Below are 17,500 nucleotides of genomic sequence, written 5' to 3' on the forward strand. Positions count from 1 at the left end.
CTCCCCAAAGAAAGGTATTAACACAACCAATAAGAGATGCGAATAGGAGTTACATTAAAGCTGCCAGGGAGAAGCAATATTGGTTGTGAATAATAATATATATTGTGAAAGGATATTAACTATGTCACATAAAAGTTTTAAGGAAGTCAACAAGACAGATATCTTAAATGCCTACACTGCAGGTGATTTGGTTTTAGATGATTTGGTGTTGAATGGTTTCATATCTAATGAAATCTCTGAATTTTGTAAAGTTGGCAAACCTATCATTCCTAAAATATTTGGCATTCCAATGATACAGACAGGTATTCTTAACCCTCCTTTTAGACCCATTATAACAACTAAAGGAACTAAAACTAAATCTGTAGTTATGAGTTTGGAAATGATTTTACATCAGTTGATGAAAAAAATGACATGCATATGTAAAGAATACTTCTGATGTTTAGCAAAATTAAATTTTTTTTATAATGAAATAAACTGCCATTCAGTTATGATATTAAATATTTGTATACAATCATGCCCCAAGATGAAGGTACTGAAAATGTGATTCATTTTATTAATGATGTGGGACATCTCACTGATCAACAATTTAAACTGGATGAATATCTGTTAATTGTGGTACTAGACAATAATTACTTTTTATTTTATGATCATTATTTTAAACAAATAGCAAGAGTTGCTATGGGAGCTGTTATAGCTTCCACTTTTGTGAATTTATGAAAGAGAAAACAGTGTCATTTATAATAGTAAATATCATCATAGGTTCATAGGTGTGTACTAGGCTAATGGCCCTGGAGCCTTTACAAGCCGAGCCCAAAAAAATTTCCCTGGCACCGTGCCACCCAACGTTAGTTCACAGTGCCTCTATCCAGTACGACAACTGGAGTGATCCCTGGGGTGAACTTTTCTGTTACCCATCCACTCATCGAGATTTCTCTTGAAGAGGGCCAGCAAGATGCTCCACTTGACATGAATGGGAAGCTTATTCCAGAGTATGGGCAGTCTTTGGGAGATGAACCTGATTGTGCTAGTGAGGTTGTGATCTCTGGAGCATGTGGTGCAGGGGGATCGGGATTTCTTTAGTTGTAGCATTTCAAGTAGGGCTGGGTCAGACATGGCTTTGTAAGTCAAGCAGAGATCACCCCTGTGTAGATGATAAGAGACTGAGAACAGCTGAAGTTTCTTGGGTCTGTCTATGCAGGACATGTGTTTAAGGCCTAGGTTCCTTTTTGTGAGCTACCTTTGTGGCCTCTACAGCTGTTGTAGGTGTTTGGTCAGGTGCATGCCAAACAGGACGTTATATTCAATGACTGGTCTAATGAGGGATGAGTAGAGAGGGATGATGACCTCTTTCTTTCTAGATGCGAACCCTTTAGTTATAAGATGTGCCACCTAGAAGGACTTTCTGACCACAATGGCAACATGGTGGTTGAAGGTGAGGTGCCTGTTGACCTGGGTGCCCAGATCTCTTCTGGCCCCTTCACTGTTTAGTGGGATGCCATCAACATGGTAATTCATGGGAGCTGTGTTTTTTCCAAAGGGAATGATAAAGCATTTTTTGGCATTAACCTTAAGGCCATGGTTCGAACACCAGTCATTGGTCTCAGAGACATCCTTTTATAGGATGTCTGCATCACTTGGAAAGTTGATAATGACTCCTAGCTTGCAGTCATCAGCAAACTTGGTCAGCCAGAGTCCCTCTGTGTTAGCCTGGACTTCTGAGAAGTAGATGCCAAACAGGAGAGGATCCAGGACCGAGTCCTGTGGGACTCCACTCATGACTGGTCAATAGTCTGACTTGGAATCCGCAACTTTCACTCTGTGAGTCCTGTCTGTGAGCCAATTTGTAACCCACCTAGTGATATAAGGATTGATGCATAGTTTGGTAAGTTTATCAATGATACCTAAGTGGAGAATGGTATCAAAGGCCTTGGCCAGGTCGAGGTAGGCTGTATGCACTCCCTTACCCTCATCCACAGCCTTAGTGACTGCCTCGAAGAAATCAGCCAGGTTCGGCAGGCAGGATCTCCTCGTGATGAAGCCAAACTGTGTGGAGTCAAGAGTTTGGAGATTGCCTATATCTTTGTTGAGCAGGTCCATGATGATGCACGCCATAGCTTTGCATACCAGACTTGTCAGACTAATGGGGCAGTAGTTCCCAGGGTCTGTAGTTGCTCTCCATTTGTGGAGAGGGATGACTGTAGCAGTGCACCATTTGTTAGGGACAAAGCCTGAGGTAAGGCTGTGATTGAACAGGACACACAGGTGTGGTGCCAGTTAGTTTTGTAATTCATGTAGGATGCAGCCAGGGATATTATCAGGTCCCATGGACACTGTATTCTTGGCTTTGGACAATGCAACTTTTACCTGTGCTGCAGAAATGGTGGGTACCAGGCTTTCTTCTGGTATTGTGATAGGGCTTTTTTGGCAGGGTAAAGTTGGCAATGAATCTGTCGGCCATGTTGGCTGTATCTACTGGCATAGTATAGGAGGTACCATTGTGCAATAACTCAGAGCAAATCTAGGTATTGCCTTGGAGGTTCTTGATATAGCTATAGAAGGCTTTGTGGTTGTTTTTGGTATCAGCCACAATTCTGCCTTCATAGCTGACTTTAGAGGATTTGATAAGGGAGCTCAAATTTTTTTGAGTCTGTTAAGGGAGTTTTTCCAGTCTTGTGACTTTATTTTTTTCTGCAACAGTTTCTTCCTTCTGTTGTAGAGTTTATTTATGGCTGGGGACCCCCAGATTGGCTTCCTTTTTTGGAGGAGAGCTTGGTTCTATTTGTTATGGCAAGATCCATGCATTTGTGTACATGCTCATATAGTGCATCGGTGTATGATTTGGCAGTCATCCAGCTATTTTCCATGGCATGGGTGCCGAGAAGTTAGCCATCTCTGTTTTAGGAACCCAAAGTCAGCTTTGGAGAAGTTTTTTCAGGGTGGTCACCTTAGTGGGGGGTGTAGGTGAGATAGAGATTTACATGGTGATCCATTTGTGGTCGGATTTAACCAGGGAGGAGTTGACTATAGGTGTGGAGCAATGGTCTCCCATGTTGGTGATAACCAGATCAAGGGGTCAGAATGAGCTGGTCCAGGGCATTGAAGTTGATAAATTCCAGGAAGCTTTGGGACTGTACATTGGTGCTAGAATAGTTTTCCGAGTTGATAGGTTCATAGGTTCATAGGTTAGTACTAAGCTAACTGCCCTTGCGAGCCATTTTAAGCCTAGCCAATTATCCCTTGTGAGACTCAAACCATGCACCTTGTGTTTGTAAGGCAAACACCTTAACAATTAGGCCACCCTCCCTGGAAGGGTAGCTGAAGTCACCCAGTATGAGAGTATTGGGTTGGACCTTGATAGATTCCAGGGTGCTTAGGAAGTTGGAGTGAGAGTCAAGGGGCATAGTTGGGATTCTGTAGCAGGCTATGACTTGTATCACCATCTTACCCAGTGTTAATTGTACCTGAAGTATCTCGGATGCATTATGCTGGGCTACCAGTCTAGATGTGTGCGTATCCTTTATGAATATGGCAACACCACAGCCTTTGGAGCTTCCGGCCATATTCTGGGGCCATAAGGTATGGAATGAGTTGTAGCCTGGGAGTGCAGGGGTGCTTTCTGCCTCTTTAAACCAGATCTCTGTTACAGCACATATGTCGACATTCTCCATTTTGAGGAGAGCTTCAAATGACTGCATCTTGAGATTTAAACTTCTAACATTTAGCAGCATGACCCTCAGATTGCATTTGTTTGTAGCTGTTATGGTGGAATTTTGATCTTTGGAACATTGCCTAAAAAAGGCACTATAGTGGTGGCAAGAGCTTTAGCCAGTAACCGGAATCCCAGGGGTGACAGATGCAGGCCGTCTCTGGCAAAGCATCGAGGTCTGTAGATCATGTCATCCCAGGTAGACAGATACTGGATCCCCTTAGAAATTTAAAGGTACATTTATGTTTTCTAGATTATATTCTCATTTTGTGGAGTGATAATGTAGCCACTGGTTGAGAGCACTCAAAATGTTAATAATAGTGCTCAACACCTAAGTTTTAAAATTAATTTTGATTTTGATAAGATCCCTTTTAGATGCTGAAATTTAAAAGTGCAGAGATGTTACTGCCTTTTATTCTAGATTGTACAGAAAAAAAGTTATAGTTACATTTATAGTTTTTTTTTTTTTTGCATTTTTATAGCGCCCATCGAAAACAAATGAAGCTGAACACTATTAATAGTTAAGCAATACGGATTAATAGGTTAAATAGTAGTGATTATGATTTTCATTTCAGTTTGCAAGAATTATAACATATACTTTTACAATGTGGTTATTCTACACACTCTGTAGATAGGATTATATCTGTGGTTATTGAGGAAAGAAATAGCTGTAGAGTTAATAATCCTAGGATGGGTGTATGGAATAAATGGGAAATTGTAATGAATTGGTGCCCATAAATATCACAGTATATCCTGTGCTTTTAGTCAAAGGATCATAGTATTCAAAGTTTATTAGAAAATGAAAGAGATTATTTTAGTGATATGCTAACAAACAGCAGGGATCATTTAGATGTGGGATGTGTACATTTTGTTAGATTATGAGCAACAACCCATAGTTTTTACATCCCACTACTCGGAAAACATATGGAGTATAGAAAGACACAATTTTAATTGTGAACATGTGATTTATGTTGCAACTTTTGGTTGTTGTAGTGCGTGTTATGCAGGTAGGACCAGTAGAAAGATAAAAGAGAGGATAAAGGATCATTTATATGCTACAAAATGAGAAGAATAATACAATGTCCTATATCAACACAGTAAGAATTGACATGATTTCATTTTTGTGTGTGTGTTGGAGAAAATTCATGAGAATGATTGGAGGGAACATATGGATTTAATTCTGGTTAATAAAGAAGTGGACTGGTAGCTGGAACTAGCACCTAATACAGTTCCAGGACTAAATGAAGTAATTTCTACTGTCTATGCTGAAGTCTAAAGCTTTAAAATACAGCACTGTCACTTTAAGCAAGTTCTTTTAACTGATGTTTAATTGACTGCATTATGTAAACCTGTTGTGTAAGGGTATTACTTATTATCTAGTGAAGTCCTGATATTGTGGGACTAAAGTGCTTGCCAGTATTTTTTTAGTAAATGTTGTATTCACTGTTGTCTTCTGTGCCTCCTTTTCCACTTTTTCTTGCACATACACACACACACACACACACACACACACACACACACACAAACACACGTGCAAACAGGTGCACACACATACACACAGACGTGAACAACTGTGATAAGACAAACTGAGAGAAAAGGGAGAAAGTAAGTGAAAACATAAGGCTCACATTCTCTGAGCCTAACATAGGCAACACCAAACGGGTGGCATTCCATTTAAGATATTCTGAGTGTTACTTGACTGGATCTTGGCCAACAGTAGGTTCCTCCTTTTTTCATTCAATTTTGTGTTCATTGGTATACTATCTTGTTACATGTGATACTATCTCACAGAAACAGGATAGCTTCTATAGAATCATGTAATTTCATTAGAAGGGTAGTGACTGCTGTTACTCAGTACTGACTGTTCCACTTTCTCTGTGTTTGTGCAACTATGGAGGTGGCATGTATAAATAGCAGTGGGTGCAGGATGGCTTAATTCCCGACACTGGTAGAGGAGACAAAGGGATTCTCACCTGCAAAAGTTTTTTTTTTTTGCTGCTCTATATTTTTAGGTTAATTTTGCAGATGTGGCATACAAGAACAAATGACTTTCAATGTATTAGGCTGTAAGGGAATATGGGGATTTAAGGCAAGGCATTCAGTGTTGTGGGACTGGATAAGCTATTGCACGATGATATGGAGAAGACCTAGCTGAAACACAGATTTCCAAGTATGTCACAAAGCAAGGTAAATAACAAGTATAATGCTTGTAAGCAGACCAAAAAAGAAACCTTTCTAATTCTGATAAAGTCAGGTAATGTAAAGGCAAAATAAAGGTGAAGAGATTTTGTAATATGAGGATAAAATCAGGTTTTTTTGCAGGTTCATTACTTCAAAGTACATCCCAAGTAAAATAAAGGAAAGAAAAAAAATCATACACTCCAGAACCAGGTATAACATGTCTGTCAATGTTGCTTTATAGATGGGATGGACAAATCACACTGAATCTAGGATATTTTGTTTGAATCAGAGCACACAGTAAGTGCAAGTGAACAAAACTTAAGATATCCAAACCCAGCAGTGAGGAATGGCTCTTTAATTATGTATAGTGTGGAAAGCTCAACAAATCAATTGATCAAAGAAACATCCTCAAGATGCAATAGAAAACCTCCCCGCACTAGATTGAAACACTCCGTTGCTAGGCAGGATGAATCACACAGAAAAGGTAGTGGGAACTGGAAGTGACTACCCAGGCCATCAGAATGACTAGTATATATATAGAGGGATTGGAATGGCTCCAGAGTTAACAGTCCAACAGATATTGAAGAAGATAAAAATCCCAAAGTGAAGAAAATCCAGTCCAGTACCACAACCCATAAATTATTAAAAAGCCTTCAGCCTCAGTTAGCTAAATCCACTGATGCATTATACATAGTAAAAGCAAGGGTGGAAACAGCAGTTCCACTCAACAAACTCAAAGAGTTAACAGTGAAAGCAAATCTTAAGGAAAAGTAAGTCCTGGAACATTTGATGTTCCTTGGTATTAGCAATGTGATAATGTGCAAGTGCACCAGTAATCTCTAGAAAAACTCCAGAGAGAATAGAGTGACATGTAAAAAACACTCCATGGAGTATGTCATCTATTATAACTGGGCAACAACATCAGTACTGAGACCTCAGCAGTTGGCAATGAGTCTTAGATGGTCCACAGAGAAACTAAGGGCAAGGGACCCTTAGAGGCAGAAAATCAAAGTAACTTCTCCTTCCTTCCTTCCTTCCTTCCTTCCTTCCTTCCTTCCTTCCTTCCTTCCTTCCCCAGTTACCTATATAATCCAGTTCAGTCACTGCTCAGTAGGATGTTGAAGCCTATTCCACACTCAATGATTGCAAATAAGAGAAACAAATTATAGACAGAATGGCAGTCATCACAGGGCACATACATACACACACACACACACACGCACACACACACACACACATGCACACACACACACACACACACACGCACACACACGCACACACACACACACACACACACACACACACACACACACACACACACACACACACACACACACACACACACACACACACACGCACATACACACTGGCACACTCGAACATTGCAAATGTACCTATAAGCAATTTGAAGGACTGCCAATCTCACACTGCATGTCTTGGGATGTGGAAAAAAAAAACAGTGTAAGAAACTTCGGGGATACCACGGAGATTACTTGTTTTTTGTTGGGATGTGGAAAAAACAGACCACTTAATGAAATCCACTTGGACACATGGAGGACATACAGACTCCAAAGAGAAGGCATATCAACAAAGAACCAGAGTGAAAACCAAAAACTGTTAGTCAACATTGCTAACCAAGGCACCACTGCACTGCGCACAAAGTAATTTTATGGAAACAAAACTCACTTGAAATTGTTCTTTAAAATGCTTGATTGCACTGGTAGCTGCCTTCCATACCAGCAGGGTAAATAGTAGACTCTGACAACTGAGGCAGCAAAGACACTTTCTGAACTTTTTCTCATATTAGTTGGACAAAAACCTTAGGGATGTAACAACAGCCATGGAAAATGTGTTTCAAACAGTTCCCTGAAAAACTAAAAATTCTCATTCAGCTGTAGAATTAACAAAAAGTATAGCTTTCTCCTTTAAAAAAAATGTATTAGTTCAAATTTTTCATCAGTCTGTACACATATTTACGATGTTTACAGACATTTATTACGTCATGATTTTTCTTTATGTATGATGTATTGCACCAAAAGTTATTTTCATGTCTAAAATGAAAATGGAGTCTAAAAATGGTGAAGAAATAAAAGAAAAAGAGTTATGGTTAAGAAGTAACAGGAATTATTTAGAGGGGCTGACAAATGTTAAAGTATAGCAGAATAAGGGGAATCTCACAGAACAAAAAGAGGTGCAACTGCAGAGTGCGAAAGAGAAAATAAGGGAGTATCTGGATAATATATATGAGTTTAGAAAGATTGTTGTCAAGCAACTGTTTTTTTTTTTTAATAATAACTCCAGACCACAAAAACTTAGGCAACAAAAAGGAGAAAGGGTTGTTGCCAAATTTAGGGAGTTTATAACAAGAAAGATAACCAGAAAACTTGTAGAGGCATTAGAGACATTTTGGAAAATTTATGAAAATTTGTATAAAGCAGAGAAATGTGGAAATCAGGAACGAGCACAAATGGAAATACGTCTGGAAGATTTAAGTATGTTAAGGTTAAAGGTAGATGATCTCAACAATTAACAGTTAAGATAGGAGAAAATGAGATAAAAACAAAAACATACAATCAATCTGCAGGAAAAACTCCAGGAACAGATTGTATTCCTTTGGACGTTTGGAAGCTAGGAAGGAAGAAAGTGATAAAGATCTGGAAGGTTTTGTTTAACAGTATTTTAAAAGGAGGAGAAGCACCAACATCCTGGAAGAAAACTATGGTGGCTGTAATACCTAAACAAGATAAAGACCCATCAGAGCTAGCTTCATATAGGCCCATTTCAATTCTAAACCATGATTATAAAGTGTTTATGTCTATAATAGTTAATTGAATAGCTAAGGTATTCCCAAAATTGATAGAAATGAATTAATGCAGTTTTGTGGAGGGAAGGCAAACATTTGACAATATTAATAGAGAAGTGATAATGCAGACAGAAGCAAAATGTAAGAAAATACCACTGTTGTTGTTGGGTATTAATGCAGAGGAAGCATTTGACAGAGTATGCTAGGATTTTATGAGTGGGGCAATGGAAGCATTGGAATTCCCTTATAAAACAACAATGTTAGAAGGATATATCAGGGATCAGAGGCAGGAATTAAAATTGTGTTTGAACAGAGGACCCCCTTTCCCCTTTGTTTTGCTTTTTTTTTGTTTTTTTGTTTTATATTTCAAGCTATTATTATTTATTATTTATTTATTTTACATTTGTTGACCAGACTAGTCTAACTGGATATATGTCCATTTTCAGTAGAGGCCCGGGGATAAAAGCTCCATGACAATAATAGATGAAAAAGTAAAATTGTGTAGAATAAAATAAAGTTTACATAGAAAAAATACCAAAATACATTTTACTACACAATGGTTAGTAATTATTTACAAAAATATAAAACACACTGGTAAATAACTAATTACAAAAATATAGAATATGACATTTATAAAGAGTCAATCATAGTAGATTACAGATAAACAGTTCTACTTACAAATGAAATAAGAACAATAGTGTCAAAGAGGGAAAGTAGAGGGAAATAGTAGAGTTAATCAGCTAGTCAGGGTTGTTGCAAGGGCATAGCCATTTTGTTCTAAGGAATATTTTCAGTTTTTGTTTGAAGAGGGGTAGAGAAGGAAGAGAAGTTAGTACAGTAGGTAGAAAGTTCCAGTTTTTCCCAGTAGTGTTTGAGAACAGAGAATCACCTGCCAAGTTGTTTGACTTACTAATTTTAACTAACAATTTATTTGATGATCGTAAGTTAGTAAGATTTTTATAGGGGGTAATGATGTTTGAAAGTATAGGAGTATTATTCGGGTGGTAGAGGATCTTATGTGCAATGATAAGTTGACTATATTGAAGCTAATTTTGTAGTTCAAGCCATCCTAGTTGTTTTAGATTCTCACAGTGATGGGTTCTATAGGGATTACCAGTGGCAAATCTTGCAATATTATTATAGGATGTAGCTAGTTTGAGACAATTATGTTTTGACAGATTAGTATAGACTGGTGAGGCATAAAGAAGTGTTGAGATTAGATGGGAGTGGGCAATAGTAGATCTTGCTATAGGAGTGAGGAAGGATTTGACTCTATATAGGGAGCCCATTTTTCCGTTGACTGTTTTTATAGTGTTATTAATATGGGAGTCGAAGTTAAGGTTGTTGTCTATAGTAATTTCTAGGAGCTTGGTGGTAGCATCAGGGGATATGAGGGTACCATTGTTAGAAGTAACAGAGAAATCTATAGGTATATGCTTCCGGGTAGGGGTAAAGAGCAGGAGCTTAGTTTTTTTATGATTCAGGGGGAGGCATCATTTTAAGAACCATGACTCTACTATGTTAAACATTTTCTGAGTTAGGGACTGTAGTTCTGATAAAGATTTGGCTGTGCAGATTATTGTAGAATCATCTGCATATTGTATACAATATTGTCAATATTGACAAAGAAAATAAGGGAGTCAAAAAGTCAAGGATATAATTGGTTAGGTAATCAAGAAAAGTTGGCTTTATTTGCAGATGATATTATTCTGACATGATAAAACCAGAAAAGGACATCTCAGTGTTGTGGAACATTTTGAGACAGTTTCAAGTCTTTTGGGGATATAATATTAATGAAGATAAAATGGGGACTATAGCTGTCAATTATGTACCCACAGATGAACTGGTTCAGCCATATCCATATTTATGGGGACACAATAAAATTAAGTATTTAGGAGTATGAATTAAAAAGGCTTCTGTTATGGCAGCTAAGGATCTGTGGGAAGAGACTAAACAAAAGATATATAAAAACTGAGACATTGGAAGCTCTTGTTTATGGATATGGACAGCAAGACATAATCAGTGAAAATGATTTTAGTTCTTCTAGTTTTATATACAGGTCAGGTATTTTTTTTATCAGCGAGAGGAACACTTGTATACAATAATGAATAAAGAGTAGAAGGAATTTATCTGAGAGGGGAAGAGGGCAAGAGTCAAGTAGGATAGGTTGATCCTTCCAATAGAGCAATGTAGTTTAGGATTACCTGATTTAAAGGAATATTTACAGCTACATAGTTAGGGTCCATATACATAACCCAAGCAGAAAGCTAGAATTCAAAATAGAAAGGGATGACAATGAATCACGTAGAAAATTTGAGAAATAATGAGATAGTAGGATTTTGGACACAGACCCTTAAGGAGAATAACAAAAGCCATATAGAATATTATATTCATAAAGCAGCAGAAAATATTCTAAGAACTAAGCCAATACAAGAATGGAGAAAGGAGATTTTGCAAATAGGGATGACTGCAATTTGGGGTACAGGGAATAGGCAAGAGTAGGCTGGAAATTACTGGTGAAAACTGGCAAAGGATCCATGATATTGGGAGGAAATAACTATAGAGGGAAAGGTAACAGAATGGGAAGAGGCCAATGAGACATTTGACTACAGGCTAGGGACTGCCTTCCCTTAAAGGAATTGATATCAGAGTATAGGCAAAGAGATATGGATAGTGGAATCCTAACTGAAAGACCTGCTCTGGTAGAGTTTTAGTTTAATCAAGGACAGAAACTACTGTTTAAAACAGCATAACTAGGAGGAAATATAAAATATCACACAATAGCTCTAGGACTCAATCAAAGAAGGTTATACAAAATTGGGAAGAGAGACTGGATAAGCAACTGACAAGGGAACAATGGCAGGACATACGTGTGGCTACCAAGTATGCAACATAGTCTAGAAAATTTAGGATCTTTGCTTGGAAGTGTTTGCATGGGTATTTTTGTACCCCAAGTAGACCCTAAAGAATTTTTCCTCAAGTAGATGACAGATATTGGAGGTGTGATGGGGAAGAAAGAGGTAACTGGGAACATATGTTCTGGGAGTGCAATGAGTTGGCAGACTTTAAAAAAGTCCTTACAGAGTACTCTTGTCAGAAATATTTGGTGAGCAAAGGGGTGTAACTAAGGCAATGATTATTTTGAGCTGGAGCATAGGATTTGAATTTCTTAGGTATAGTAAGGCTTTTTTAAGTTTAATTTTGGAAGCTGCCAACAAAGTAATTACCAGGAAATGGAAATCAAAGTCTAAATCAAGTGTAACTGAAGTATTGAATATTGTAACTAAGTTAAAAGAACTGGATGTGGGTTCCTTAGAAAAGGTTAGAAGCAAATTGTATAAAAATAAATGGAAATTGTGGGAACAATAATTGGAGAATAAAGGTCTGAAGGAGCGGTAAAGTTTAAGGGAAGCCAGGAACTGAGAAAATTATGTAATGTAGGATTGATGGAACCTGGGATGCAACTCCCAGACTTGTTCTGAGTTGATTCTAAACGACAAAAAATACACTGAACCCACAGACATCGCCAATATCCTGGCAGACAGGTTCAGTGCAAACTTCTCCACCCCCCCCCCCCAAAAGAGCAAGTATCTATCCCGGCAGAGGGCTGACTCCCAAACATCTCTGATGCTCAGGTGAAGGCTGCCCTCTCCAAAGCAAAAAACACTGCTTCCATGGGACCAGATGGCGTCCCAGGTTGCGTCCTACATGAACTCCAAGAGGAACTAATCCCTCAAATAAAACAGCTATACAATCTCAGCCTCACTACAGGATATGTGCCCACAGAATGGCGTACAGCAACAGTGGTCCCACTCCACAAAGGTGGAGCCTCTTCGGACCCTGGAAACTATCGCCCCATAAGCCTGACTAGCTTAGTCTGCAAGGCTATGGAGAGGATCATCATGGAGCTCATAAACAAAGACATTGGGGACCTACAGACACTAGATCCTACCCAGTTCGGCTTTGTCAAGGGCAGATCCTGCCTTTTGAACCTGGATGACTTCTTCGAAACAGTCACCAAAGCCATAGATGAAGGGAAGGTAGTCCACACAGCCTATCTGGACCTTGCAAAGGCATTTGACACAATACCCCACTCGGGCATCATAGATAAACTATCCAGCTTAAATATAAACGCCTATGTCACAAGATGGGTCGCAAACTGGCTCAAAGACAGAACCCACAGAGTGAGAGTTGCTGGAGCCATGTCAGACTCGAAACCGGTCACAAGTGGCATCCCACAGGGTTCTGTCCTGGGACCACTCTTGTTCGGTATATACTTTTCTGAGGTACAGGCAAATGTGGAAGGACTATGGCTCACCAAGTTTGCAGACGACTGCAAACTGGGTGCCATAATCAACTCTCCAGCTGACACAAACATCCTTCAAAAAGGTCTCACAGAGACAGATAACTGGTGCCAGTGCCATGGTTTAAAGATAAATGCCAAAAAATGTATAGTCATACCCTTTGGCAAAAACAATGTGCCCACAAATTACCACATAAGCGGAAACCCATTAAGTACAGAGAAAGTTATTAGGGACCTGGGGACCCAAGTTGATAGCAATCTCTCCTTTGAAAACCATATTGCCAAAGTGGTTCGAAAGACCTTCTACATAGCCCACCTCATCACGAAGGGTTTCACATCTAGATCAAGAGAGGTAATCATGCCCCTTTATTTATCCCTCATCAGGCCCATCATAGAATACAATGCCCCTTTTGGGATGTACCTTACCCGACACCTGCAGCAATTAGAGAGACCCCAAAAGTATCTCACCAAGAGGATCAAGGGTCTCAAACAGATGCCATATGCTGCTCGGTTAAAAAAACTCCAGCTCTACTCAGTTGCATACCACCTACTTCGAGGCGATCTATGCCTGACATACAAAGCTATGTCAATTCCAGAATTAATGGACATGCTCCACCTCAGTAAATCTAAATCCCTTAGAGCCACACACTCGAGGGACTTGAACTTCAGCACAGAAATAAATAGAATTTGCTGGAGGGACAGGTTCATAACCCAGAGGCTCCCTTCGCTCTGGAATAGAATTCCAGTTCATGTGAGGCAGAGCACCTCACTGAATCTCTTCAAGAAGAATCTCGATAAGTGGATGGGGGATCGTAGGTTTGTCCCAGGGATTACTCCCGTGTCACTATTAGACAGAGGCACAGTAAACTAAACCTTAAAAAGGGCACAGTATACTCAAATCAAGGGGTGGCGTAAGCCATACAGAATCGGGCTAGGCTTATAATTGCCCCAGGGCAGATAGCCTAGTATGAACCTATGAACCTATGATGTAAGATATACAAAAGAACAAAGGTGATGTATAATGTATGTAACTGGAAACATGGTAATATAGTTTGTTTTCTTTTATATAAATTTAAGTTCACCTATGTCTTAAGTAATAATTCAATAACGGCTTAAAAAGAAACTCTGAATAAAAGCTTCATTTCATGTATCTCTGTAAACCTGCAGTTATATGCTCTCCACTGATAAAGGAGATTGATTAAAACAAATGTTTATAGGTCTATAATCATTTAAGCATAGTCAACAAATCAGCATAATGTTTATTGATCAGTGCCTGAGGACACAACTTCCTTAACATCTTCTCCTTGCAGACATCAACAGTTTCTCTAACAAAAAGTGCTTTACACTGAAACAAAGAGGTACATATACCCATATGACTACAACATGAATAAGTTGTCACTGGAGCCACTGACAGCAGCATTGTTGATCAGAGATGAAAACTGCACCACTGCCAACCACAAAGATGTCTAATACTAATGCAAATGTTGAGAGAACATTTTCATCTACAGAAAAATATTACCAACCTAAATGACTAAGAGTAACAACAGTGGTCAGGCACATATTTCTAACATTGTGCAACAGCAATAATGAAATTACAACAGTATTTATTTTCTTTCTTTATTTCTTTCTTTTTTTTTTTTTTGCTATTGGAAAGTGGAAAGAGCCTTCATCTTTGTATGTCTCATTCCATAACAAATGGCTTAATCATTATACCCTTTATGCTTTTATTAACTGATTTAAAAGTTCTAATAAACTGCATTGGAAGACAAAGTGTTTTGATGATCTGAGGAGATGGTAGCCAATGCACTCTTTTTGATTCTGGATATTGTAAAAAAGATTTCCTTTTATAATCTACAAAAGAAGCAGTTATCTGCAGTAAAGTTTAGTGAGAGATTGAATTCTCTTTTGTAATTAAATGAGTTATTACAAGAAACAAAAGCACAATCTAACTATACATACAAATATGTTACTGTTTTCTGAATCAGACTATAATAGACATGAGTTGCACATAAGTCTTCTAAAATGTGTAACAGGTTTTCTGTGTGTGTGTGTGTGTGTGTGTGTGTGTGTGTGTGTGTGTGTGTGTGTGTGTGTATATATATATATATATATATATATATATATATATATATATATATATATATATATATATATATATATATATATATATAAATATATCTATATGGGTCTCCTATACATGACTGAAATTTCAGAAAGCCGAAACCCATATGGCTGAGACCATATGTTTGACTTTTGAAATTTCGAACATGTAAAAAAAAAAAAACTACCTACACGTTGCTAGCAGGGGGGTAAGTCCCCCTGCGTCCCCCACCAATATTGCATTACAGTCCGGAAAATGGAAGTTTTCCCGTTTCGCACTATAGGGAGCTGTCCATTCAGAAAGTTTGAACTTCGAAAAGTTGATCATATGGTCTCGGCCATATGAAAGTCGGCCTTTTGGAAGTTTGATCATCTGTAGGGGACCTATATATGTATATATATATATATATATATATATATATATATATATATATATATATAGGCACACACACACACACACACACATGCACATCAGTGTCCTACATATGATTCACTCTTCCTTTGATCAAAGAGAAAAATAATGCTATGCATAACTGACTGAACTGTTAAAAGGTCAAACTGCTGAATAATCGATATATCAACTCATAGTTTTTTGACTAATAGCTATGTGCATTCATTTACTGTCCATGTATGAGTTATAAAACCATCAGTTGAATTATGCATTGTAGCACTGGCTTCCCCGGGTGACAGCATCACATTTACATGCCCCGGCATGCTAAGTTCAGTCTATGGAACACTTTAATCACAGTGGTTGAAAGATATGCTGAACATGGATAGCTTACCCACTTATATACCTTGGTGAGAGAAAATAAAGGTAAACAAATTTGAGCTTGTAGGCAAAACTTAAAGGACAAATGTAAAGGTCGAGCTGTCATAATGCCTGTGTCAGGAGCTGAGGAGTTATTGTGGAGTACTCCTCATCAACACAATATACTTCAGGTTGATACACGTATCGTGATGGGAGATCTTAAAGTTAAAGCTGAGAAGTCCATAGATTTTTCCAGTTGTAGTCATAGGAAGTTCTTTAACTGAAGGCATTTGTGAGCTTGCTGTACACTTGCCTTCCATAAAGTCTATGGTGCAAGTAGTTAGGAATCATAGACGGAAGCAGTACTTAGTGTGTACTGGATGTAGTTCGACCTTGGTTGATGTTAATATGTCTGACTGGAAGCCTAAATATGGTGAATTTTAGCATTGTATTGCTACTGATCCTCCAAGTAATTCTACTGTTCTTTTATGGGCTGCAGCACAAAACCTTGTTAATTTTTTGTTAGGTCACATATGGTTACTAGGCAGAGCATATTTGCATTGCTTGTGTGGTTGTCACCAGTTATATTCCTTTCATGGGTTTATAAAGTATTATATTGGTTATAAAGCCCTTCTGTTTGTTTTTGTTTTAATGACAGCAAAATCCTTTTAAGTTTACAATATGATGTGGAATCTTTTTATGGGTGCTATGCAGCTGGGCGATGCATGCCGTTTGAGTGTTTTATCTGTTGCATTTTGGACCTGCTGGAATTAAGAGTGTACACAGAGATGTGCCCATTGTCGAAGTGAAAGGCTGCTTCTTTCTTTTCTCACAGAATATATGGTGGCAAATTGAAACTCTGAGACTTTGTGTACTGTATGGTTCATGCTCTTCCACTCAATCTTTATGCAAGCAGTTAGTGGCATTGTGTTTCCTGTCCCCAGTGAAATTAATTGTGCATATGAGATAATTAAGGGTGGTTTTCCACCAGTGGCTGCATCTCTGCTTCAGTACTTTGAGGAATATTGCACTTCTGGACATTGCAGGAAAATGTCAATGTGGTCAGCATGTGTTAGCCATCTTCCTCCTTTGTTTCTACCCTCATTATGGAGTGCAGTGATCTTGAATGAGTCCAACCTTCCACATACACAAAATGCTGTGGAAGGTTGGCATGAGCATTTTTGCTGCATGATGGGCTGGTGTACGTTTGATTTAAGGAATGTAATTTAGGCTATGCCTTAAGAGCAGAATCGTGTGAAAGGCCTACATTTGCAGATTATGTCTGGCATTCCATAAGGTCCCAAAAGGTGTGTGAATTACAAGGAATCTGCATCACATTTGGTTTTGCAATGTCAGAAAGCGTACACATTGGACTCATTTCTATGAGCCATTTCCTCTGCTTTGGATCTGAAATCATTACCTATTTAAGTTTTACGTGAGTGTTGTCTGACACTGTGGTTGCGTACAGGTTTACGTCTGTAATGTTTTATTTTTTGTCACAGATTTTTTCATGAAATGTGCCACATTGGGACTTTAGAGACTTGTTTGGTTTTGCTACTTTTGCTACTTCCATGTATCATTTTCACTTGGGGTGGCATTGAGGTACACACATTCAATAGGTTGTCCTTTATACCTTGCATGTTTTGAAGTTATTTGATT

The sequence above is a fragment of the Protopterus annectens genome, chromosome 5.part0 (genome assembly GCF_019279795.1).
Source record: "Protopterus annectens isolate FY-2018-M chromosome 5.part0, PAN1.0, whole genome shotgun sequence".
NCBI lineage: Eukaryota > Metazoa > Chordata > Ceratodontiformes > Protopteridae > Protopterus > Protopterus annectens.